Source organism: Mastomys coucha, unplaced genomic scaffold (assembly GCF_008632895.1).
Source record: "Mastomys coucha isolate ucsf_1 unplaced genomic scaffold, UCSF_Mcou_1 pScaffold9, whole genome shotgun sequence".
Lineage (NCBI taxonomy): Eukaryota > Metazoa > Chordata > Mammalia > Rodentia > Muridae > Mastomys > Mastomys coucha.
In genome coordinates, this window is record NW_022196915.1 from 72,334,040 (window position 1) to 72,359,381 (window position 25,342).

Below are 25,342 nucleotides of genomic sequence, written 5' to 3' on the forward strand. Positions count from 1 at the left end.
ATAAGCCTAACCCTAAAAACATTAAAAGTAACAAGGATTCCTATTGGGGTATTTTGCTACCACTAGGTATGAAAACATGACTTACCTCTGAAAGAATGCATGGCAAACCCAGTAAAGTCTACCATACTTTTCTCTGCACAACTGATAGAGGCAGACTGTCCTTGTAGGAAGAAGATACAGGTAGCAATACAACAGTTCGATTTTACAAAGGCCTGCCCAGCACCATTGACTGGGCTCCACCTTCTGAATGATGCATCTGCCATATGGGGTTGTTTTGGAGTTCTTTATGACTTATCTGGTAAGCCAGGTAGGTCTTTGCCTCCATATTGAAGCTGGGCTAGATTGTCTAAAACATTAAGAACACATGTGCTGTATGATTTAGCCCTAAGCTTTATATACGGCCACCTAAAATGAGGAATGCTCTAAGATTCAAGTTTGCTTTCTGTTTATTTTGATGACAGCATTGGGGAGAGTAGGATTCTTACCGGCAGGGTCATATGCTAGACCAGAGTCTATCACAATTCTTCCTGACCGAGTGGGAGCTACTCATTATGTTTAACTTCCTATTGAATGACTACTTCGCTCAGAATTAAAGTTCATGTATTTCTGGGTATCCTGATCATTTGGACACCCCAAGTTCATCCTGATTTATTTAGAGACTGCATTCGGACTCAAGTAACAACTCTCTAGAGGTTCGAACAAAACGAACAAACCACGCCAAACGTAAGGGTACGACTAAGGATTAAAGAACGTAGACACCCATTTATACTATCAACAACTTCCATCTCTATTTTACAGAACAGCCTCCACTCCTATCTCCAGAAGGAAAAATGAGATACTCCTCAGGAAAGTGTTCTTTTCCGCTGCCTGCAAACCTCCCTTTTTCTATTGTCCATTAATCCCTTCACACCAACATTGTATTCCATCCCACTTGTCTCTCTAAGGCCCCTCCTTTTCCTCGAAACTGAGGTTTTTACCTTATGTCCTTCATATATCTTCATCTCTTCCCTCTCAAATGGATCCTTTTAATCTTTAGTAACACCCAAGGTCATCCTTCAAGTTTAGAAGCTTTCCAGACTGTTCCTCTCTGGGTTCATCATGTTCTCCTCAGCTTCCCTACAAAACTGTATTTTTCAGTAAAGAAGTTCAGCCTCATTTTGTCTATTTTGCTATCAACCACTCTAACCCTCTCCCACATAGCCTCCAGTCATCACACTACTAACATGCTTCTCAGTTGCCACTGTGGTCACCCACCTTAGGCCAGAGTCAATTGGCATTTTTGGTTTTCACCTTATCGCTATCAAGAATTACTTTCAGGAGTGATCATGACTTCAGTTCAGAGACTCTTCCTCAGGCTTCACTAACAAAGTCTACATCTTCCTGCGTTCTCTATAGAGTTTGTTTCTCCAGCCTGTTTCTCCCTGATCCAGCCTGTCATACTTGGCTACTGTTTAGCTGATTTAAACATCATTTCCTAGCCATTTTTTCAGTTTTATTTTATTTTTCCTTCAAGTGATTATTTCCTTCTATATAATACTGAATTCCAGTGTATACATTCACTCTAATCCTGCCATCTGAACTCTTGACTACAAACTCAACTTCCTACTTTAATATATTCTTTAGTATAAAAGCTCTTTAACTTCATAATGCTCCCAAAAGAACTCAGGTTCTCACCTCAACCTCTGATTTTCCTCTATGATCCCTTTCTCTCGGTGACTTGCCACTCTCTCCATTCTCTTTCTTTTTTTATTACTTTATTTATTTACATTCCAGCTATTGCCCCCCTTCTTGTCCCCCTTCTCACAGTTCCCCATTCCTCCTCCCTCTTGCCTCTGAGAGTGTGCATTCCTCTCACCCCGCCCCAACACCAGGCATCCCCTTTCTCTGGGTCCTCAAGTCTCTCAAGGCTCATCTTCTTCCCCTGAGGCCAGACCAGGCAGTCCTCTGCTGTATATGTGTTGGGGGCCTCATATCAGCCTGTGTATACTGCCTGGTTGGTGGCTCAGTCTCAGGGAAACCCCTGGCATCCGGGTTAGATGAGACTGCTGGTCTTCCTATAGGGTCACCCTCCCCTTCAGCTCCTTCAGTCCTTCCCCTAATTCAACCATAGGGGTCTCTGACTTCAGTCCCATGGTTGGATGTAAGTATCTCTGTCTGTCTCAGTCACCTGCTGGCTCTTACGCTACACAACCCGTTTTCTTAACTTATGTTGGACTTTTCAACATAAACTACACAGATTGTTCTGATCTCTCTCTCTCTCTCTCTCTCTCTCTCTCTCTCTCTCTCTCTCTCTCTCTCTCTCTCTCATCCCTCTTTCCATTCACGCACTTCTCTTGTTCACTCAAGTATTTCTTATCTTAAAATACAGTTGTAGAAAAATTCCTTGAGACATACCATACATGCCCAGTCATCATGGTCTGTACAGTCTCCAGAATTGTAAAACAATAAATATTTTTCTTTATCCATTATTCAGTTTCTGGTATTCTAACATTACAAAACAGAATGTATAATTAAATATTTATTAAAGATGAAATGACTCCTCCTATCCCAGCATACTGCAATCAGTATGAAGTGCTATCCTTTATATAAAACAAATTTTGCCCCACAACCTCAAATATTCACTTATTTTTCCTATTTAACTAGACAAGAGGTCATAAGCAGCATTCAGTTTTAAGCTTAATAATAATAGTAATAATAATAATAATAATATCCAAAGATCAAGAAAGAGTCAAGCTAATGAAGAGGTAGTCTCAGGTTCTTTTATTCATGGTTACAGTCAATAGTGTAAGGGGTACATCAAGCAGACTTAAAGGACCAGCCAAGGTGGAGCTGGTTACAGTGTAAGGGGTACATCAAGCGGACTTAAAGGACCAGCCAAGGTGGAGCTGGTTACAGTCAACAGTGTAAGGGGTACATCAAGTGGACTTAAAGGACCAGCTAAGGTGGAGCTGTCATCTTCTAGGACAACTCCAGAAAGTACAGAAAAACCATACATGCAATTTTTAATTTATATCTTTGATTCATACAAAATATACTTTGGTTTGTATTGTTCATGTGATGTTCAGAGCACACCACGTAGAGTTGGTTCCCTCTTTCCATCAGGTGACTTGGTCCCAGATGGTAGACTCCTGTCATCATGTTTTGCGGCAAGTGGCTTTACCTAGGTATCATATCAACACTGCTATAAAATGTTTATAAAGCAAAACAGCAATTGATCGATGGGTAGATTTGGTATAAGCCCATAGAATGTGGCATCAGACTGAAAGCAGGGAAGTTTTTAGCCACAGCTCTAACCCCAGTACCCAGAGGTGTGTCTGGCATATAAATGATTCCATTAGTGGCTTGTTAGTGAATAAGTGGTCCACCCTCCTATTTCCTTAACAGTAGAATTTCTTGGCTCTATTTTTTGAATGACTAAACTCTTCTCTTTGAAGAGTCAGGCTGCCCTTAGAGGGATTAAAATCAAAGCTTCTAAAAAAAATAACATAGTCTCATATATGAAATGGATTCTAAGATGAAAGTGTTAGACTACTCAAAATAACTCCTTGCAGATAATTTTAAGTCCTATTTCTTTAGTTAATTGCTATTACTTCTTGAAAATCAACTTAAGTATAGCGTCCTTCAGAAAGCTTTCCTTCCTGATTCCCATTGTTTATAACTCAACAATCCCCACAGTACTCCCAAAAGAGTGTAGTACATTGGGAATATCTTTCACAGTTTTTAAATCCACTGATCTTCTCCCTGAGCCTCTAACTTCATTTAGGAAAGTAACATTGTCTTATTCTTGTAATAATTCTTAATTCCTAATATAGTATCTGGCACCTAGTAGATGCTAAATATGTTTCTGTCAAAGTGAACTGAATTCTTGAAGACTTTCATAGATGCTATCAATTTTATAACCTGATTCACTCATGCATTAGCTTTCAGCTAGTTTTTTTCAACTAATCCCTGTTCAAACCTGGAAGGAATGATAACGTATCATTTCATAAAGACTTTCTGGACTACTTTCAAGGTACCGAATGTCATTTTGAAAGAATTCTAATCAATAATAGTTTAAATTAGATATCAGAGAATCCAATGCATACATAAGTGCTTGCAATATTTATATAAAGCTAAACTCAACAGCTTTTTCATTCCTTTTCCTTCATTTAGCTTGACGTCTTAGCTGATCTTCCTGAACTGCTGGGCAAGTGTGCTTCCATTAGAGACTCTTCTCCTCTGTGGCCTTCTACCAACAGGTGTTCAGGATTCTTCATTTTATATATATTTTTTTCTTTGCTTGCTTTATTATAAAAAAAAATTTACTTTTACTTTGACTGGTTCTATTTAAATAAAGGCTCACTTGGATTGCATGCGTAATTCAAATACAGGGCTGAGACGGCTCAGCCTGTGAAGTTGTCTGCCACCAAGTCTAACAATATTAGGTCATTCCACACATGATAGAAGGAGAAAACCAACTCTCCCAAGTTGTCCTCTGTTCTCTACACATATACTGTGGTGCACATGCATGCACACACATGCACACACATGCAGACACACTCAAATAAATGCAATATTAAAAGTTAATTCTATTGTAGGGATCAATTATTCCCTCAGAACAGTATAATGTGTGATTAACGAAGAGGGTTTTTGTTCCTCCACTTTCATTTTCCTCTGGAATTCTCAGATTACAAAGAATGACACAACTGTCAGGATATAGAGTACTGAGGAAATGCCTTACCTTAAGAAAGTGGAGTTCACAATGTGTCCAAAGAGACACGCCATCATGAGTCCATTCACTCCATACACCTCTCTTCAGTAAATGTTAAGTTAGGTTCCCTGTCTGCTTACTTGCCATAGAGCTTTAAAGCACCACAATTCACAGAAACATTTCCCTTAGAAAAGTAAACTGTGAACACAGTATGCAAATGTTTACGTAAATTCTCTTTAAGATGATGAAAACAAATGTCTGCAAGGACTTCAACTTGTGAGATTTATCTTCAGAAAAAGGAGTAAAAGGTTAAGGGGGGGTCATTTTTTTTCTACTTTTTTAACATCTGTTAGATTTGCCAAAAGTATTTGTGGTGCTCAACATTTTATAGCATGTTTTCACATGCTTCTTCTCTAGTATTACATCTTTTTTCTCAAGAATGGTGCTCAGTACTAACACACACACACACACACACACACACACACACACACACACACACATACACACACACACATATCTGCATTCGCATCTCAACATATAGTTCTACCAAAACTTTTCTAAAGCGTGTTGTACTTTCCTGACTGATTTCAGTTGTACCCATTTCATTATCTCCAGTCATTTCCCATTTCCTAAATTTCTTGCCTCAACACATCTGACATTCTTTCAGGTTCTACTTTGGAATAACAACCTGACTATCCCTGCTCTGCAGCAGCCCCTGCTGGCAAGAGATACTCTCTGATATGACTGGCCTTTCTCAGCTGTGCCTGTAAAACCTGGTCCTTCATCCCCAGGGAGCCCAGCCACGAGTGACCATAGTCTATCCAGGAGTGACTTAACAGTCAGCAGATCCTGAGGCAAGGCTGTGTGACATCTGCAGGGTAGCAGCTGTACATTGTTACCAGGATGGAAGGAGAATGCCGGATGGATGCAGAAGTTTAGCACGACTTTTTGTTTGTTTCTAGAACACATAAAAAAAAAATTGAAGTTGTGGCTAAAATGATAAAAGGAAATCAATGCAGAAAAACAGACCACCTGAAAACCTTCACTTGAAGCACACGTTGTGACATGATGTCAAAGAGGCATTCTTTTCAGGGAGAAGGCATATTAAATTATGCTCGCACTGACTGCTCTCTTCCAAGGACGGTTGATAGATGTTTAGGAGAGGAAAATCTCCCTCTCTGCTTGACCTTAAAAGCTGTCTTACCCCAGACCTTAGACGTTCAAATAGGAGCATAAAACATTTTTTCATTGATCTCATAAAGTATTTTCAACCTTTTCCCTTTAGCTTTTGCTTATCATTTGCCCATGCATACAGATGAGGCATGGGTGCATACATAGATAGATAGACAGACAGACAGACAGACAGATGGAAGTACAGATATATTAATTCTGAGCTGAATAGTAAATACATTCATCATTCAGCATAACAGAAGGAGAGTGGAATATACTCAGGTGATTGCAATTTGCTCTGCCACACACTCATGAAAACCCCTGGCAGTGGAAAGAAAACTGAGCAGGCAGGTTATGATAGTAATATAGCTGCTTTTCTCACATTCATTATTATACATAAGCCACTCTTCCTAAAGAGGGTGAAATGTACACATTTGAAATAGATACAATATTCCTCTAAGGCTGGATTGAAAAAAACAAGTCTGGAGAACAAATCTACATGAACCCGAATTATGTAGTGGGGAAAAAAAACAGGACGTTGATTGGGAGAAACAAAGGACATAAGAACAATAGGAGACAGGAAACAGGACACAGAAGACTCTGGCTTCAAGATTTGTAGTATGTGTCTATTTTAGTACAAGGAAATTTATCCTTAAGAGGAAGGGTGAATAAGCATTAAACAATGGAAGAAACATTGTATTTTTGTATATAATCTCAACAGGATCAGCATCCTTCAGCAGTGTGACCTCAGAGTTCCTTCTACTTCACAGTTGATGAATAGTGTCATTTTACTCTATATTTAATATGGAAAAATCAAGTGTGCTTGTTCTTAAGAGAGTCAAACAGGTAGGAAGTCTTGTAGGTCAGCCTGTGTTTGTTTGAGGCCTCTTGCTTAGCCATATCACATGCTAGGCAAGTCAGAGTACCAGTGGCCACCAGGGCATTAATGATTGAGACAGTATACATAATCAAATCTCCACAATGTCAACTTGTTTTCCCTATTTGGAAGTAAAATTTACCTGAAGAGCCATAAAATGTCACAATTCAGGCTGATAAAACTGAGCATCCTCTTAGTCAAAGTAACCAAACTGAGGTTTGTAAAGAAAAAAACAAAAAAGGCAAGAAGATAACACAAAACATTGTATGTTCCCTCAGTGGGCAAAATAAACTTCCAAGTAGTGACAAAGGGCTTTGACTTATGGCAAACATTAGCTTGACATGTCAACACACAGTTGAGAAACTGTCTAATCATCTGACCTTCCTACTTAACTCAATTTGGTAGGCTCTTTAAGAAAAAAAAAAAACTACCCTAAAATATCACTTCCATAAAACCATGAAGAAACATCACTCATGTGTTAGCGTCTCAGCAAGAGGGATGCTCTAGAAATTATCCACTGTTGATGAATTAATAATAGAAGTAGTATATTTATATGCTTTTGTGTGGTTAAAAAAATTAAGTAAGGTCTCATTATGCCAATGGGTACATCCTCCCTTGACAACCTCCTTGGCAGCGATTTTAAAAGTTGAATCTTGGGGACAGGGGAAAATGTCATGAGATCTCAGCTTATTAAATTTTGTAAATCATAAGGCTTGCCTGCAAATGCAGAGCACTGCAGCTGATTTAGTTGTTGGCCTAGAAACTCTGCTGTGGGGACCATTAAACAGGTCCAGAGTTTAAGTTGCACAGTAAATTATACTCCAAAGACACAGAGATTTCACATCCTGTTTCTCGCTATGTCTCAGAAGTCCTACGAGACAGGGTCAAGTTTTCACAGCGAGCCACCAGTGTAGTTTCTCCTGATGGAACTGAGTCCACCAGGGACTACTGTCAAGTTCTGTGAGTTTTAATATCAAAAATGGAGAACTAAATTAAATTAGGCTTTTTCTCTATTTGAACAATCTTCACAGCCGGAATGGATAGAATCAATATTCTTTTTTAGGTGATTCCAGCTTATACAGTTACTTTCAACAAGTAGCTATGATTAGAAACAGCAAGGACAATGTACTTGGTAGTTTAAAAATAAATGTTTGTCATTTTTAATCTTTTCCCTTAGAAGGAATGGTGAATTGTCTGTAGCTACTATGACTTAAAAAAAAAAAAAAAAAAAACAGTTTAAGACCACAAATAAATGAGGTCATAAAGAAAGCAAAGTCGTATGTTTTTATAAGGAAAATGCTTATTTTAATGAAGTAACTCAAAACCATAATTAGACTGGCAGGTACGCAGTCTGCAGAGTAGACTAACAGACTATGGAGATCAAGAATAAGCTGATATCACAGCTGGAGGCTAACATGCAAGACTGAGAAGACTGAAGACTTCTGCTGGTCTCGGGCTTTTGCTTTAGTGAGGCCCTTTAACTCACTGAAGGGCACAGAGATTAATTCAAATACGCGGGCTTCAATATAAATTTTGCCCAGACACATCCTCACAGAAAATACCTCTCCTATAGCATATGCTCTTGAAACTGAATATCAGTTTCACCTTAACAAAATGGCTTAAATCTTAAGGTATTTTGAAATGTAAAACTTTATAGATTATACAATTATATATTTGTGGGTATAATACTCTTTTTCATTATTAATTATTGCATTTATTTATTTATATTTCAAAAATTATGGATTGCTTCATGAATTTGCACAGGGGCATGCTAATCTGTGTATTATTTCAATTTTAGTATATGTGCTGCTGAAGTGAGAGAAACATGAAATTAATCACTCTTTGTAGTAGTTCTGTCATGAAACTTTCTAATGTTCTGTTTCTGTGAAATGTAAACTAACTGGTGGTTAAGAGCTTACTCAGTTATTTAAAGTTAGAATAATTCTTAAATTTATTTCCCTTAAAAGCTAAAGTTTTGAAAGTTTCAAATATTCAACTTATAGCCAACCATGTCTTTAAAACTAGCTAAGAGATAATTTTAAACACATAAAGGGAAATGGTTTAAATTCTGTAGTATAGGTTTATCTTGTTTATATTTTGAAATTTTCCTATTCTATAGCTGGTAAATAGTTATAACATTTAACTGGCTGAAAGCAAATATTGAGATTGCCCCTGGGGTTATGTTTTTAAATCATCATAAGAAGAAAATCATCATATTCAAGATCACTGTGGATGGAGCGCTCATCATAGCAGACATTTTATAAATGACGGTCCATGATCAGCACAATGCAGCCCATTCTGTAGACATCATAAGCATGAAATCTTCACATAGTTTTCATGGCAAATTAGCCTCAACCAATTACTGTTGGTAATTCAAAATTTATGAAACCATTCTCACAGCAAAAGAAAATTAATGTCAATCATTTATTGAGCTCTCCCTACTGCCATTAGAGATTCTTAGTACTCAGTACTCTTACAGTGTGATACAACCCAACAAATCATTTTTTTTCTAAATTCCCACTTGGATTTTTTTCATGTTAAAATACAAGACTCAACTCTGGTAGATATGATTAAAATGTGGCTTTATATCAATAGAAGAAGAAAAGGGCAGAAATCAATACTGTGAAAACTAATAAAGACAAATGTTCTGTGATTCACTAGGGAAGAAATAATGGATGCAAAATTGAATATGATTCAGCAGTGTAACACTGTCACCAAAAGGCAAGTGTTATATTGGATTGCATTAATAGACATATCATGTAAAACAAGAAGAGTGATTTTTCAACAGCAGCACTTCCACACCATTTGCCCAAACTGGAAAGTTCCTACACTTTGAGGCTCAACCATCACCCAAACTGTGTACAGTTCATGAGAGGAAAAGTTTAAAGCACAAAGATAAATAAACAAGTAAAATTAGGTAATGACTATTAAAATGGGAAAACATCTGACTTTCAAAGATAATGGAAACTGAATCTACGTTCAGTCCAAGAAAAGTCTACTAGAAGAGGACATAATCACTGAAGCATGTGATACATAAGGGAGTAAGCCTTGAAAAAGAAGATGGGATACAGCCATCTTGACAATGAATGATAGCATCCATGAAAAAAAAATATATTGCATTTTTTCCCAAGCAATAAATTTCATTAAACAGAAAGAAGAATATCTCAGAGATGGCCAGGAAATTATTCAGTGGCATCTCTAGGTTCTTGTTCTTGGATATACTCAAAACAACCGGAATACTCATCACTTTCAAAGATGATTTTGATTAATAAGTATATGATGAAGGACATCTTCAAACATTTCTTGGTCCAGGCGGGGCAGTGGTGGCACATGTCTTTAATCCCAGCACTTGGGAGGCAGAGGCAGGTGGATTTCTCAGTTCGAGGCCAGCCTGGTCTACAGAGTGAGTTCCAGGACAGCAAGGACTACACAGAGAAACCCTGACTCGAAAACAAAACAAAACAACAACAAAAAAAAAACAAAAACAAAAACAAGAAAACCATTTCTTGGTCCAAATGACATTCTCTATAGTAGACTAACTGAAAGAGTAAAACAGTACCTGAGAAAGAGCAGTACAACATTCCAAAGCTCGTGAGCCACTCATCCCCGCGTTTCCATAAGAAAGTCCGTAGGTTGAAAAGAAAGGACAACTCTGTCTACTTTTTTGAGAACCTAGCCCATCCTAAGTCATGTCCTATTTTTTGTAATTAAAATTCAATTTAATATGCCAACAATTTTAAGAGATATGTCTTATCATTCAATTACCTCTGTTCTACATATCTAAATCTCAAGAATAGGAGGGTCCAGTTATTTTTTTACCCATATGTTTCCAGACTCCAGATCAAGATCCCAAATTACTGTAGGATAGCCATGCATCCCAGGAAGCTACACTGTCTGTTAGTCACCTATGAGCATACTACAAAACATGAAAGGAGCTAGTGTCCCCAGCTAGGATGGCACCTTATGTGACAGTAGATAATAGCAGTCATTGACCATGGAAAAAACATTATGAAGCATAAGGAGAAAATTAGAATATATATTAACATATATGTATATATATATGTACACCTGTACACACACACACACAACACACACATACACACACACACATATATATATGAAATACACATATGCCAAGAAACATTATCTCTTCAGACTTTCTAAAATTCCAAGTAGTTCTGATTTTTACCATTTTGTGATAATTTTAGAAAACTTTTTCCGAGTGTAGAATATTAAATTAAACCCTACAAACTCGGAGAGCATGTGATTTACATAAATCACAACACTGCTTTGGAAACATCACACTAGGGGGCTTCAAAGTGAGTATGCAATTTCTCTCTAATATAGATTAATTTAATATTTAATTTCTGACTAATATAGATTAATCTCATTAATACAGGCAGTTAACTATAAAAAAAAATCATATCCACCCAGTTTTGCATCTCTTGTGTCTCACGGAAAGAGCAGACAATTGGAAGTGGGAATTGAAAAGCAATCCAGAACATGGCCACAATTATGACAATTACCTAAATTGTCTCACTTACGGTATAAACGTAAGTGATTCAGAAACCTTATTCAAAGATGCATTCACGACATAAGAATATCTAGCTGCAAAACACACTTTGCATTCATATTGCCTCATAAAAATTCAATGATTCTAACTAAGTTCCTCTGGTCCTCAGAGCTTCCAGATATTTCCATGTGCCTTGCTGTCCTCTTTTGCTTCATTTTCTCTATTATATGAACTAGATTCATTGAAATCATATTTCATTTATTTCATAATAATGGTACTAAATGACAAAAGTGTGATCTTAGAATAGTAGAAAGGGTCTCATCTCCATCTCTGCTGTACATGGCTAACAATGTAGTGCTGCAAGTATTTGCTCAGTTTCCCTGTTACTTTATGCTCCACTTTCTAAACCTTGGAGTTCCATTTCTTTCATAATGATTCATTTATCTGCCTCTTGTAGATAAAATTTTACAAATAACTAGCTAGACTTGTTTTTCTCTAGGATTTTTTCCAAAAGTCTTGTATGACAGATAAAACTTTTCTCCAATCCAACTCAAATCTTTTGCATGTAATACTAGGACGTGGATGGATTTAACATTAAAGTCAGAAAATAAGGCAATTTCTCTGAATTTTTCAATCCCAAGGCTTCCCAAAGCTAGAATGAAGCAAAACGAGTTATGTTATTTACCTTCAGAGCTTGGTTTCTATTGTTCTGCATGCTATATCCAGGACTGACAAAGCATTGTCCAAACCTAGGCACATATCAATTATTAGTTCTCATACTACTTATCTATATACTTTGCCAATTTGATCCTGTGTCCTTTCTATGTATTTAATATAATAATTTTATTACTGCATTATGACTATGAAGTTTAGAGACTAAATCAAGTTATTATGATGTTGTACATAGCAGATACCCAGTGAATTGTGTCTTTTAAGATTATGTACAGAGACTTGGGAGATAGTTCAGGCAGGAAACTAATTTGTCTTGATAACATGGTGACCTAAGTTTGATTCCTAAGAACTCATGTAAAAAAAATTAGACATGGTGGTACACACTTGTAATGTCAGTGTCAAAGAGGCAGAAACAGATAAATCCATGGAACTTGCTTATTGGCCAGCCTAGCATATATGGCTCACTCCAGTCCTGTGGGAGACTTTATACCCAAAACAAAGGTGGGCTGTTTCTAAAGAGTGATATTTTGTGATGATGCCTGGACTTCCCTCATAGCATGCACAGACATGTACAAAATACCCATCTACACATGTGAAAACAAAAGAAGATTTATATGCACATTTAATCAAATGTTAAAAAGATGGTGGAAAGATAAGAAAATGCCAAAATAAAGCAGTATTTCTTGCACAGAAAAAATTTAAAAGTTTCTATTGCAAAGAATTCTGTCATGTTTCTATGTTTCTAGGCATCTTTTGTGCCTCTAAGACATCTGCAGTGATAGAGAGTACTGATGAAGAAAGAGTCCAAATCATGAGTTTCCATCCTAGATTCTGAGCTTTTATTTATTTGGTGCATGTGTTTCCAAGTAAGATCTTGTTTAAGAGCTAGGGTGATAGATGGCTAAGTAGTTAGAGCAAAAATGCTTGGAGTTTGGATCTTTGGAACCATCTTAATGCTACAAGGATGTTATTGTTTATTTTAATTTGTTGCAATCTAGGCATATTCTAGATCAGGTGACCTGTGGGCATGTTTGTGGTGTTTGTCTTGACTACCTAATTGATGTTAGAAGACAGTCTAGTGTGGATGGCACCATGCCTTTGTTTTGGGGTCCTACACTATTGGGAAAAAAAGTGAACTGAGCAGTTAAGTATGTATGAAATTATTTTCTCTGTGTTCTTGACTGTGGATGTGACTAGATGTTTCGTGCTCTTGTCTTGACTTTCTTGTAATGATGGACTGCAACTTGCAACTGAGAACTAAAAGAAACCTCCTTACCCCTCAGTTGCCTTTTATCAAATGAATGTTATCATAGCAAGAAAAGTGAAAGTAAGACAGTGGGCATGGCAGCTGATCTATAATTCCAGCCTTGGGGGCCAAAAGACTGGGAATTGCCAAAGCAAGCAGGCCAATAAAATCAGCCTTATTGGTGAACTCTGGGTTTGAATGAACCTGCCTCTAAAGCAATAATGTGGTGAATGATACAGGGAAAATTATTGATATCAAACTTGGACCTGCATGTTCCAGCACATAAACATGCATATGCACACACACACACACACACACACACACACACACACACACACACACACAGAGGGAGGAGAGAGAAATGGAGGGATGGAGGGAGGGATGGAGAAAGAGAGAGAAAGAGAGAGAGAGAGAGAGAGAGAGAGAGAGAGAGAGAATATTGGGTTTCATCTATGCTACATAGTGCATGCTGAACAGAAATGAGGAAACACTGGGAACTGATGGGTGACATTAGCTCCCAGGTTGGTGAGAGGCCCTGCTCATCAAGAAAAGCAGTTATACTTCCACCTAACATTTCCAGAATAGTTTAATTGACCAAGTGAATTCTCATGTCCCTTTGTATGCTTACCACTGGGGAACCAATCATGAGAGGGGCTCAGGGAATGGACCTGAAAAACAAATGGATTACTTAACTCTAAAGTATACAATGTGGAGCTTCACACAATTTAATATTGCTTCTAACAAAAGACAATCTTATTTCTCACTTCTTCTCTAGCACATTTGACTACATCTTCAAACATTCTATTGGTATATTTTCTAGCAGACAAATATAAATATAAATATTTTATCCTGGAAAAAACAATTCTCTGAGATTTCAAAGATTCATTTCTACATTAAATTGGGGAAATACTAGAATGCTTCAAAACAGATATCCATAATTTCTCCCACAATGAAATTGCAGTGAGCTGTCAGTAAGATACGAGTGGATAAGAGTGCTAATTTCTCTCTCAGAGGACCAGAGCTGAGTTTCAAACACTTATATTGAGTGTCTTACAACTGCCTGTAACTAAAACTCCAACAGGAAGAAGACACTATCTGCTGGCCTCCAGGGGCCCCCATATGAGTGTGTGCATGCACATATGCACATTTTAAAAAAGAAAAGAAGAAAGGAAATTTTTAACTGCCTAAAATGTGTATATTTACCAAATATCCAAGAGGTTAATTTTATTTCTTGTTTTTATAAAAATCTACCATATTCCCTTTTCCTTAGAAACATAAGCTTTAAGTTCTATATTTTTCAATGCATAATACAAATCTTTGATTTTTTTCCTTTTCTTATAATTATTCAGTCAATAGGCTCAATTCCACTGAATCTAATTATTCTTTATCAGTTAAATGCCAAATTTCCTTTTACCTCAATTATATTCATTATTTATATCAGCATTTCTTTTCTTATTATTTATATCAGCATTTCCCTTTTCCCATTACCTAACTTACAGTGCACGAACAGTGAATATAAGAATCCAATAAAGCATTCAAATAATTATACAAACACTTCCAGTAGCACAAACCTGTCATCATATCAAAGTCTTCTATAAGACTACTGTAGATGCAACCAGCAGGAATAAACTGCAGCTTGCCAGCCACTGCAAAAACAAACAAACAAACAAACAAACAAACAGACAGACAGACACCTAGAAGAGCATGGGAGTCCTCAACAACAGAAAAATGAAGCACAATGGGTTTGGACAATGGGCAGTAAGTATCTAGTGAAAAGAAACATGAAAAGTCTAGCCTGTGACCAGACCTACCTTCCCTTCTGTGTTCCAGAAGAAAGTGTCCATCATGTCAAGCTGCCCATGAGCACACAGAGCTCAAGTTGAGAAGATGACCTGGGGTTAGGTGCCTGTGTTTTCTCTATGAGATGGCAGAAATACAGAGTAAGTTAACGAGGTGTCATGAGATGGGAGATAGACTTGTCAATGTGTAATTAAGGGTCTCATTATCTTGACAAGGCACATAGATGTTTAATATATACTTGAGTCAAACTAAAGCTTTGGAAGGAGAAAGGGAAGAAGGAAAAAAGGGATGAATGATAGGAAGAAGAAAGGAAAGGAAAGGGCAGAATCTCAGGGAAACTCATGGTAAATTTTAATGAAGAATATAAGCTAAGCAACACTTTTTATTTCAATACAATGAGGGACAAATGTCTAGTCATCAGCTCTTATGGTGGCTTTCATACTGACTTTGAAAGAAGTTTTAAAAGGAAGTTCAAAACAGATCATCCAAAGTGACCTTGATGTTGGAATAATCTAGAGTTTCCCTGTGGGGCATGTTCAAGAGGTTATTTGAATACTTGTATCCTGATATGTAGGCTTTTTAAAACCTACATTATGATTGCATATTTTATATTTTCCCTCAAATTAATTGGTTTGTAACTATAATATAAGGCAATAGGAATGCCAAGAGAAAGGCAGGAGGGATATGAATTTAAATCATAACAAGTTTAATAGTATTTAAAGATCAAGTATAATTTTAAGGACCGATATAGTTTTTCAAAAACATTTTCAAAGGAAGCTAAGAGCTACAGTAATAGGTGCCATATATCTGACACTGGCTATAACTAGGGATATGCATTTTGCATTAAATCATCCATCATACTGGTAAAGACTGGCTGCATACAAAATTGCTCCATTTTTACAGGTTAGAAAGTTGAGGGTCAGAAAGGTTGAATTGCCAAATGTACAATAAAGCAAATCCATGATCTGAATCCCAGGCCCATCAATGCCACCCATGGCCAAAAGCAAAAGAAAAAAATGAAGCCAAGCACCCCTTCAAAGACATTTATCCTGTTTTTAATATGTTCAAAGTACTCTCATGTGAACCAATCAATGAATGTTCGAATTGATGCTAATCTCAAAATGTAATAAATAATTAAATCATCTTTTAAGGTTTTCCTTTTTAAATATGTGCATTTAGCTAAGTTTAAAACAACATAAGTATCTATCATCAGAAGATGGAATTTAAAAAAAAATGTGTTCTATAAACACAACAGAATACTTTTGAGCCTTAAAGGGGGTGGAGGTATCTTATCATTTGTGATAACATGGCTGAAGTAGAAGGACATTATACTAAGTGAAATAAAAGAGGCCTAAAAAAAAAGTTACCATGATCTCACTTGCATATAAAAGCTACCAAAATGTTGAAGTAGAGAAGCTGAGAATGGTTATGAGAAACACTGATCCTCTCTTTATAATAAAAGTTCTGAAAACTATAATAAAAGTAGCAAAAACAAGATAGATTTATGTCCAGTTCTGCAGAGGGTGAGCATCAGCTTAGACTAAGGCAGAAAACAGTAGCATTATATACCTAATAACATGCTTCTGACCCCTGAATTCTTCGTTGTCTGAGTTCTTCTGGGAGGTAGATCCTTCCCATTTGTCTCCATCCCAAATCCCTAGTCCTCCTGGGCCTCAGGAAGACCTTTGACAATGAGTGGGATTAGTTAAGAAACAGATTGTATTGATGTATTTCTGCATCAATATTCATAAGTGAAATCAGTCTGAAGTTCTCTTCCTTTGTTGGGTCATTGTGCAGTTTAGGTACTAATTGCATGGATATTTCAATTCATATTTAAATCTAGAAGCTGAAGAGATGGCTCAGCAGGAAAGAGTATTTTTCTGATATTGTAGAGGACCTGGGTTCATTTCTCCACACACACATGGCAGCTCACAACAATTGCAACTCAAGGTCTAGGAGATCTAGCACCTGCTTCTGGCATCATCAGGCAATGGGCGTGCATGTGGTGAATGTATACAGAGACTCACACATAAAATACAATGAAGTCTGTTTTAATTAAAATAAAATGCAATCATGTGTCCATAAAGCATAACAATTTTAAAATCAAAACAAAAAATGTACCCAAAACATTGCCAAGTAGAAAGATAATGAGAAACTTTTCATGAAAGGAAGGCAACATTATTCAATGCACCTCCATGGTACTACTTAAATTTATGGGAAAAAAAAAAGCCATGTGTTCTTTAATGACCAGAGACCAGGCCTACAGACATCCTTATGAATGGCTTGATTTCCAAGCCTATCTGAATGAGAAACAAATGAGAGAGAGGTTATGAGGACCTAAAAAGTTTGTATAAGGAATGACTACTTCATAATAAGAGTTTTCAGATTGCAAGATAGAAAAAAGAAATCCATAGCCAGAGCACAGCAGACACTAGTATATGATGTTTTGGGCCTTCCTTTGAGCATCACAAATCTTATGAACAGAGGTGGAAGTTATTCAGTATCATTTATTGCAAGGTCTAGTTCAGTGCCTTCCACGGATGGGCAGTCAAAAAATCTTATTTGGAGATAATATTTATGCAATGATAATCAGTCTCCTTCAGTGTAGCAATTTTGGGGGAGAATATTGTCTGTGCTGAGGTTAAGCTTTGTGAGGTAAAATAATAAAAGGAAGGGCAAAAACCAGATGTGGAAAGTATTCAGAAAAGAAATTAAGGTTTAGGCAGAATTTACATAAACATTGGCAATTACAATTCAGAAAAATAAATGCATTTACAGAAAAGTTTGAAACAAGCTTTGCTCAATGCAGAGAGTGCATCAAAATTGCAGGTGCTTTCATCCCTTCTAATTTTATCAACTCGTGCATACTTACTCATTCAGGAGTGAAGAAGAGGATGCAGAAGGACTCTGACCCTTATCTCAGGGCAAGTGAGATCAATTACCTATAATTGAGTCCTTTTGCCATTGTTTCTTGAAGCCATGGATACTAAATTAACAAATATAAACACATTCCCTAGAGTTTTGTCACAAGAGAAATCGAACTGCATAATTTTCTACACTGTTTTAATGTTGTAGCTGAACTATATCAATGATTCAAAGGTTACAAAGTGTAGGTGGATTTTGAGTTGGGAATCTTACTTTCCTATCATGAATTCAAATCTTCTTAGTCACACACACACATGCGCGCACACACATATCCACACACGCACACACACACACATACAAGGGAGAGAGAAAGACAGAGACACAGAGAGGCCAAAAGTCAGGAAGGCAAGGAGGGAGGGAGAGGGAGATGGAGAGAAGAGGAGAGCACTCTCTCTGTGCTAATAAATGAGGGGGGGGTTGTGACCAGAAAAAAATTCCAAGCTGAACTGACAGCTAGTCTAACAACCTATGTTGGAAGATAGAGGCAAGAGGATGAGAAATTCAATGCCATCTTCTCCTACCCTGGGCGTTCAAATTTAACTTGGACTACCTGAGACCTATTTCAAAACATTATATATAAATATATTAGAATAAATAGAAAATATAACTATTCCTTTATGTGCAGTCCCTATTTAGTATAAATTTGCATGGCATTTTAAAGCAATAGAGCTTAGAATATTCTTCTGGGAGGTTGAACATGTGGTTCAGCAGTGAAGAGCACTTGTTGCTGTTGCAGAGGCTCCAGGGAGAATTCCCAGAACCCCTAAGGTGGCTCCCAGTTCTTCGAATCAATAACCTTCTTCTGACCCCCGAGGCACACGGCACTCAGATGGTGACAATACATACATGCAGGCAGAAGAGTCATACTCATACTCAAATCACTCATAAATAAATCTTTTAAATGTATTTCTTTATCTAGGACAGAATACTGATTTTAAGGAATGGTTTATGGGAAGGCAGTAAATGAAGAGCAGAGGAGCAAAAGGTTCTGACACTTGCAGGTGTCCCCACAGGTGGCATGATGAAATGCTCTTCCAGTGCATCCACTACAAAGATGCCTGCTTTAGAAGCTGCGAAGATATAAGGACTCAAACCAAGATTCCAAATTTATGGAAGCAAATGTCCGGAGTCCAGTCAAATCCACTCACTACTCATGTTAGAGATCAGAAGGATGCACAGCCCCAAGACCCTGTTAGAAATTCATGGGGATTGGGGTTCCATGCAAACTTCAGGTAAGTGAATGACTGAAATCATTTCCCTATGACTACCATGTTTCAGCATTTTAGAATTTTCCATATCCCTCTTTTTCCCACTTTGACACCTAATTTGAAATGACAGTGGCATAGCTTGAAGATTCCAGTAACTGCACTAAGGAAGGTTTTACCTAATGTCTCATGAAGTTAGAAAACATTGCCTGCACTGCCTGGTTAGCAGGGACAATCAAACTTAAATTAGAAGTTGTTTTCTTTTCGAGTTGGAGGGAATGCATAGACGGGGCAGGCATCGGAAGCGTGAGAGACAGCACCGTTCCCAGGAGCAGCAGCCACACAAACATCCAGAAAGGAAAGCCTAAAAATAAGAATTCCTTCCTCTCCCTGGGTGTTTTCATTTCACACAGATTACTCGCAGTGTGCATACCCCAGCGTCATCTTTGACTTCCTTCTGCAGGAAAGTCTGTTTTCACAATTTAAACAAATGGGAGCTACAATAAATCTTTGCAAGCAGACACTGAAGCCTTGGGAACAAGACATTCTGAAAACTCGGAAAGGATACAATTCCAGTCTGTGTGAGACCAAGTTCAAAAGTATTTATTTTGTAGGGAGATACCAATTACCCACACAAAGTTAAAGTCATAATTTTTCATCCTTTTCTTATGGAGCTTAGGAATGTAAATACAAACACATGTACACACAGAGAGAGATAAGAGAGCTGAAGAGCGATAAAGGGAAATTTATCATAGAATCCACAGATAAAGCACACAGAAGAGATCAACATTGTTTTCCTTCTTTGCAATATATGAATACTTAAAAATTACTAAACAAGAATATACTCCACTCATAGAAAGATATTTTTAACAGTAGAATTCTGGGAGAACTCATTCATAATGGCAGTGTGTTCAGCAAGTTGACTTAAAGATGAACAAATAAAAAAGCATGAATCAAGTACTAGTCCTGTTAAGGACAGTCATCCAAGATAAAACACAGAATGGAAAATAGCACTTTTTTTAAGCAAGGGGGAACAAATATTTAGTCTCTACTCACTTAATCTGAAATTTTTAGTGAATACTCACAATACTCTAAGTTACAATTTTGTTTTCAGCAAGTTCCCATAACCACAAGTGATGAATCTGGGAGTCTGAGAGCAGAAAACAGAAATTGAAGCTTAAGAGAACAAAGACAAGGATCAGAAGCTGAGGGCAGAGCTAGAAAATGGCAGAAGTGTGTGATCACGAGTCCTCTGGCTCCTGGATTGATCTAGCTTTGCATAGAGGTACTCAGTATCTGTTTGGCAAAGGTCTGGTAACAGCAAAAGGGAAGCTGAAGGGGAAAGAGTGCGAAGACTCCAAATCACATCATCATGAATCCCAGGCTCTAGATCACATCATCATGAATCTCAGGCTCCAGATCACATCATCATGAGTCCCAGGCTCCACATCACATCATCATGAGTCCCAGGCTCCAGATCACATCATCATGAATCCCAGGCTCTAGATCACATCATCATGAGTTCCAGGCTCCAGATCACATCATCATGAGTTCCAGGCTCCAGATCACATCATCATCATGAATCCCATATTCAAGGTTTTCCGCTCAATTCCCCATAGTACAGAAAAACTTCCAAAAGCTTCATTCCAGTCCCTTTGGGCCTTAGTCTGTTCTCATTCACCTCCCCACTTATGACCAGCTCGTTCAAGCTTAATGTGTTTATATCAGCATCTTTGATGAGTTCTTACGAAAGGTAGGCATGGTGCCAAGCCCTCTGCAGTGCTAAGAAGATGACCCCACAAGCATGAAGACCTGAGTTCATATCTCCAGTAACCACATAAAAAGCTGGGTGTGGTCACATAGAACTGTAACCCCTACTCTGTGAAGTGGAGGAGCGACAGAGGCAGGGAGATCCCTGAGGCTTACTGACCAGTAACTCTAAACAAAGCAATGAAGGGAAACAGAAGAAAACAACTAACATCAACCTCTGCCCTCCTCCACAGCCACAAGTGCATATTCGCCTGCACACGCACCCACATATATGCATAGACACAAACCTGCACACATGGACCTACCCCATACATACACATAAAAGAATTAAATAAATCATCTAATAAGCCAGAGCTTTAATAATCTGCATTGATAGTAAAAATATTGAAATTTCCCTTCAAAGTCTATATGACCCCTTATTTTCCCACCTCCTGCCTTACTGAGCTAGCTCATACTTCAAATATCCACCCACTCGGTAGTTTGTTCAGATGCTGTTCCCGAATGCTGAACAGCCTGCCTTCTGTTTCATCACAGCACTTAGCACAGCCACCCACAGCACTTGATTTAGGGGCTTGTCTTCCCTTTAGTGTCCAGATCAGACCCACAAAACTCTCTCTACTCCAGGGCTCAGCCCAATGACTGTCATAGCAAAAGTGTTCAATAAAATGCCATTGAGTAATTCGGAGTAAATACATCCCAGATCACTTTAAAATCACGAGAAGTAAAGGGACTAAAAACACAAGTCAATTCTAACTTCAAAGACATTCTTCTCCCAGAAAGCACCCTGGTGCCAAGCAAATCATGGATAAGTGTCCTTTCCTGGTAATACAGCTAAATATTCTGTCTTCCTTAGTAAATATCAAGGGAGAACAAAGTTTAAATTCAGTCTTCCCTGTTCCTACATCAGTAAACAGTACGAGCTCAATAAACGTTTGTTTATTATCCTGGTGATGTAGACGTCTTGTCTTGTGTATTCTTTGCTATCTGTGTAGGCTAATGAGGATTCTGTTATAGAATTTTGTTCTTAAGATTGTTGTCCAGGAACCTGGGTACCACAGGAAAGCCATTATAACTTTAGAATCCCAGGTCCTCCCTAACTCTTCTAAATTGGCATCTGCATTTTTGTCATGACAACCAAGTAACTAGTATACACAGTGAAGTTAAAGAAGCCTCATTCAGAAATATTAAGTAGGTATAAAGGTGCATCTCCTACCCAGACACTTGCAATTGAAGACAGAAATCAAACCCTCCCCACTGCAAAAATGCAATAGCTAAGTACTATAAAAATCAAGGTCAGTGGAAAAGAGAGCGGCATTAATCACTGTAACTTGAAAACATATAGAAAATAAAAGTATGCCCATTCCCAGGAGCTCAATGCATATATCTGGGAACTACTGAGCCTTCAAAGAAGGTGCTGTCTTCTAAATGCGATGGGTCCACAATCAAGTTGCTGGGCTTAAACTGGAAAAAAAAAAGGAGAAAACATCCAAGTTCACATGATGAGACATATATTAGAACTAGAAAGGAGCTTTTCATGCACTGAAAGAGTCAAGAGAAGTTCAACGGTCATAAGACCTTGAATACATTGCAGTTAGCTCAGTTTCCGTAAGGGATGTGCAATGAGAAAGTACTTAATGTTGCCTTAAGCATGAGTTGCAAGAATACCTATGCAAACACTCAATAGACATACTAATTGCCATATCATAATTACATCAAAAACCAGGTAGTTGCATATTTTGGCATGGTCTCCCTCCCTGCCGGGCTTTAGCTACCCCAAATGGCTTCCTTCCCAAGCCATGGTTGTTGATAATTAAGGGCACAGGTGGTCATAAATCTGTTCATCTTGTATAAGGATATGCAAGTATCCTCTTACATCTCCTAGGTGGTCCTTGGATCTTTATCAGATTTCAAATCCCCACTCTTCATGTAGGATGGGATAGCAAAGAGCAGATGCTATGGTAGGACAGATTGGAGTTCTGTCTCCCTCATTGTGTGACTTCAAAGTGGGAACAAAAGCATAGCCACAATCAGGGCAATAAGTAGATAGGCTTTTATACCAATCAAATGAAATGGTATCCGAAATAGTACTCTGTAGTTAGAAAGAGCTTCCAGATTTTAGTACAATTATCATTAAAGGACTTTTTTTAACATCGACTCCCATAAATAGCTCACTAGAACACACTCGAAAAAAAAATCTATGTTCCTTAAAGAGCTATGGAATTATGGAAATGGCCAGGAGACTCACATGCCCATTACCTAAGCCCCTGACATATGAAGACTGAGGTGGCTGAAGGGTATAACCAATACAAATAGCAGCAGGGGTCTAACTAGAAAGAAACTTCAGCTCCACAGTGACAATGAGACGTGAATGGTGACAGCATCTGGGTGGGCTGCTAGGGGCTGTAGTAGTACCTTCTCTCTGCAGATGTCTGAAGGAGATATGCCCAGGCATGTCTTCCAGCCAGCAGGGTTTTCTTCTCAGTAAGGACAAGGAGAGACATGCAAAATGCAGAAGCCAAGAGGTCCTAATTCTTTACTTAAAAGGGTCAAATCAATGCAGTATAAAGATGGGAAGAAAAGACAATGAATTCCTAAGCCCGACTTTGGAACCAGACATCTCTATATTGTAAGCCAGTACACTTCAGGTGCCAGGTGGAACAGGTGAAAATGAGACAAGAAGGGCGTGATTGCAGCTCTGGTGGCACAGCTACAATCTTCTCCTACTAATGCGGGTGTCAGCGTCCCCATCTTTCAGGCAGGTCTGTGATCAGAAGACTGTACCACAGAACAAGGAGGATAGCCAATTTTGCTTATGCCCGTTGGCCAGATGTGGCCCAGTGCCGGGAACCCAGAGAAAGAGAAGGTTGCCTTGGAGGTTTGAAAGATGTGCTAGTGTCTACCTCGAGCACCTGAACAATTCATTCCAATCCACCACCAGTCCTTCCAGCTTCAAATCTAAGAGAGAAAAATACAGTCTCTTAGTCTGTCTCCTTTTTATCGCTTTCACATCAGAAACAAGGAAATTAAATCAGCTCCTGGAGAAATGACACAGAAAGCTATTTAAGACTTCAAATTCCTGATGATATGGAAAAATAGAATACTGTTGGGTGTTTCCTGTCTCTGTCTAAGATGGGATTATTGTATGCATTAGCCCATGACTGGATGTAACTGATCGCCTCCATCCTTACATTTGTTCTCATTTTCTTCTCTTTGAGCTTTACTGCTTGAACGATGCCAGTAATGAGGGGGAACATATTTGTCTCCTAGAGCTGTCAGCGATGACACAAGGAAGCAAAATGAATGTGGGAGGTGTTGTTTTGTTTCTAATTAGCAAGGGTTTCAAGTATTTATGTAAAGAAAAGAAGTCAACATTCACAGGGTTGGGATCTATTGCCCTTTTCAATGGTTTCCCTTTAAAAAGAAAAAAGAAAGATAAATTTTTATGTAAAGGAAATACTGTGTGTGCAATTCAATGGAAATGATAGGGACAGACAAAAAAGAAACATGAAAAAAAAATTAAATCATGCAGGTACCAGAAAGCAATGCATAGCTGAAGGCACCTTATTACTTTATATTATACTTTCTCCTTCTGAATAACTACTGTTATATAATATGAAGCATTGATGTTTAATAATAGAAATAACCACAGTCAGATGCCAAATCAAGAAGAAAAGATCTGCACTTTGAAAAAAAATAAGAACTCTTTTAATGTACACGCCATATAAGTGCTGAGGGCTCAAGGTTTGAAAGGGATCCTGCCGTGGGGAGCTATTGAGAAAAGCTGTTCTAAGGAAATGGTGGGGGGCGTGGGGGAGCTAGTCACAAGTCTGCAGCTCGACCAGCTGAAGTAAGTGACAGGAAAGTCTGTCTAGGCCCAGCTCTGCATGTGTGAACCCCACCGTTCCCTGACACCCTCACTGGTTGCCTAGTAGCAGCTGGCAGAATTCACCATGTGGTGTGTCCATCCATCGAAATACCTACTGAAGTGTCTAATGAGAAGAGAGCTCTGTATTACACATTTCAAGGGAATCTAAAATAAATAAATAAATAAAAATAGATTCTGTGACTCACTTTTCATCTGAGAAGACAAAAAGCAAAACATAAAATGAAGAATGTCTCTAACTGTGCAACCTAACAACAGAGAGACGGTGTTAGTATGGCAAGGCGCAGCTTATTAATAGCATAAGATCACAATGTAAAGATTCCTAAATCGTAGTGTTCAATTAAAGGAAAGGAAATCTACTTGGGTTGAGAACATGGCTTTAATCATTTGTGCTTGCCAAAAAGACCTTTTTTTTTTTTTTCAGAAGAGTAACTGATGGAGAAAAGCTGTGAAAATTCACTGGTGAGTGGAGTGTGTTGCTGAGACATGCCACATCAGAACGCAAGCAGGTACAAATCAAAACGAAACATCACTGACAGCAGCTCAAAGCCATGAGGAGTCCATCAGCTCACACAGCGAGATATCTGGACA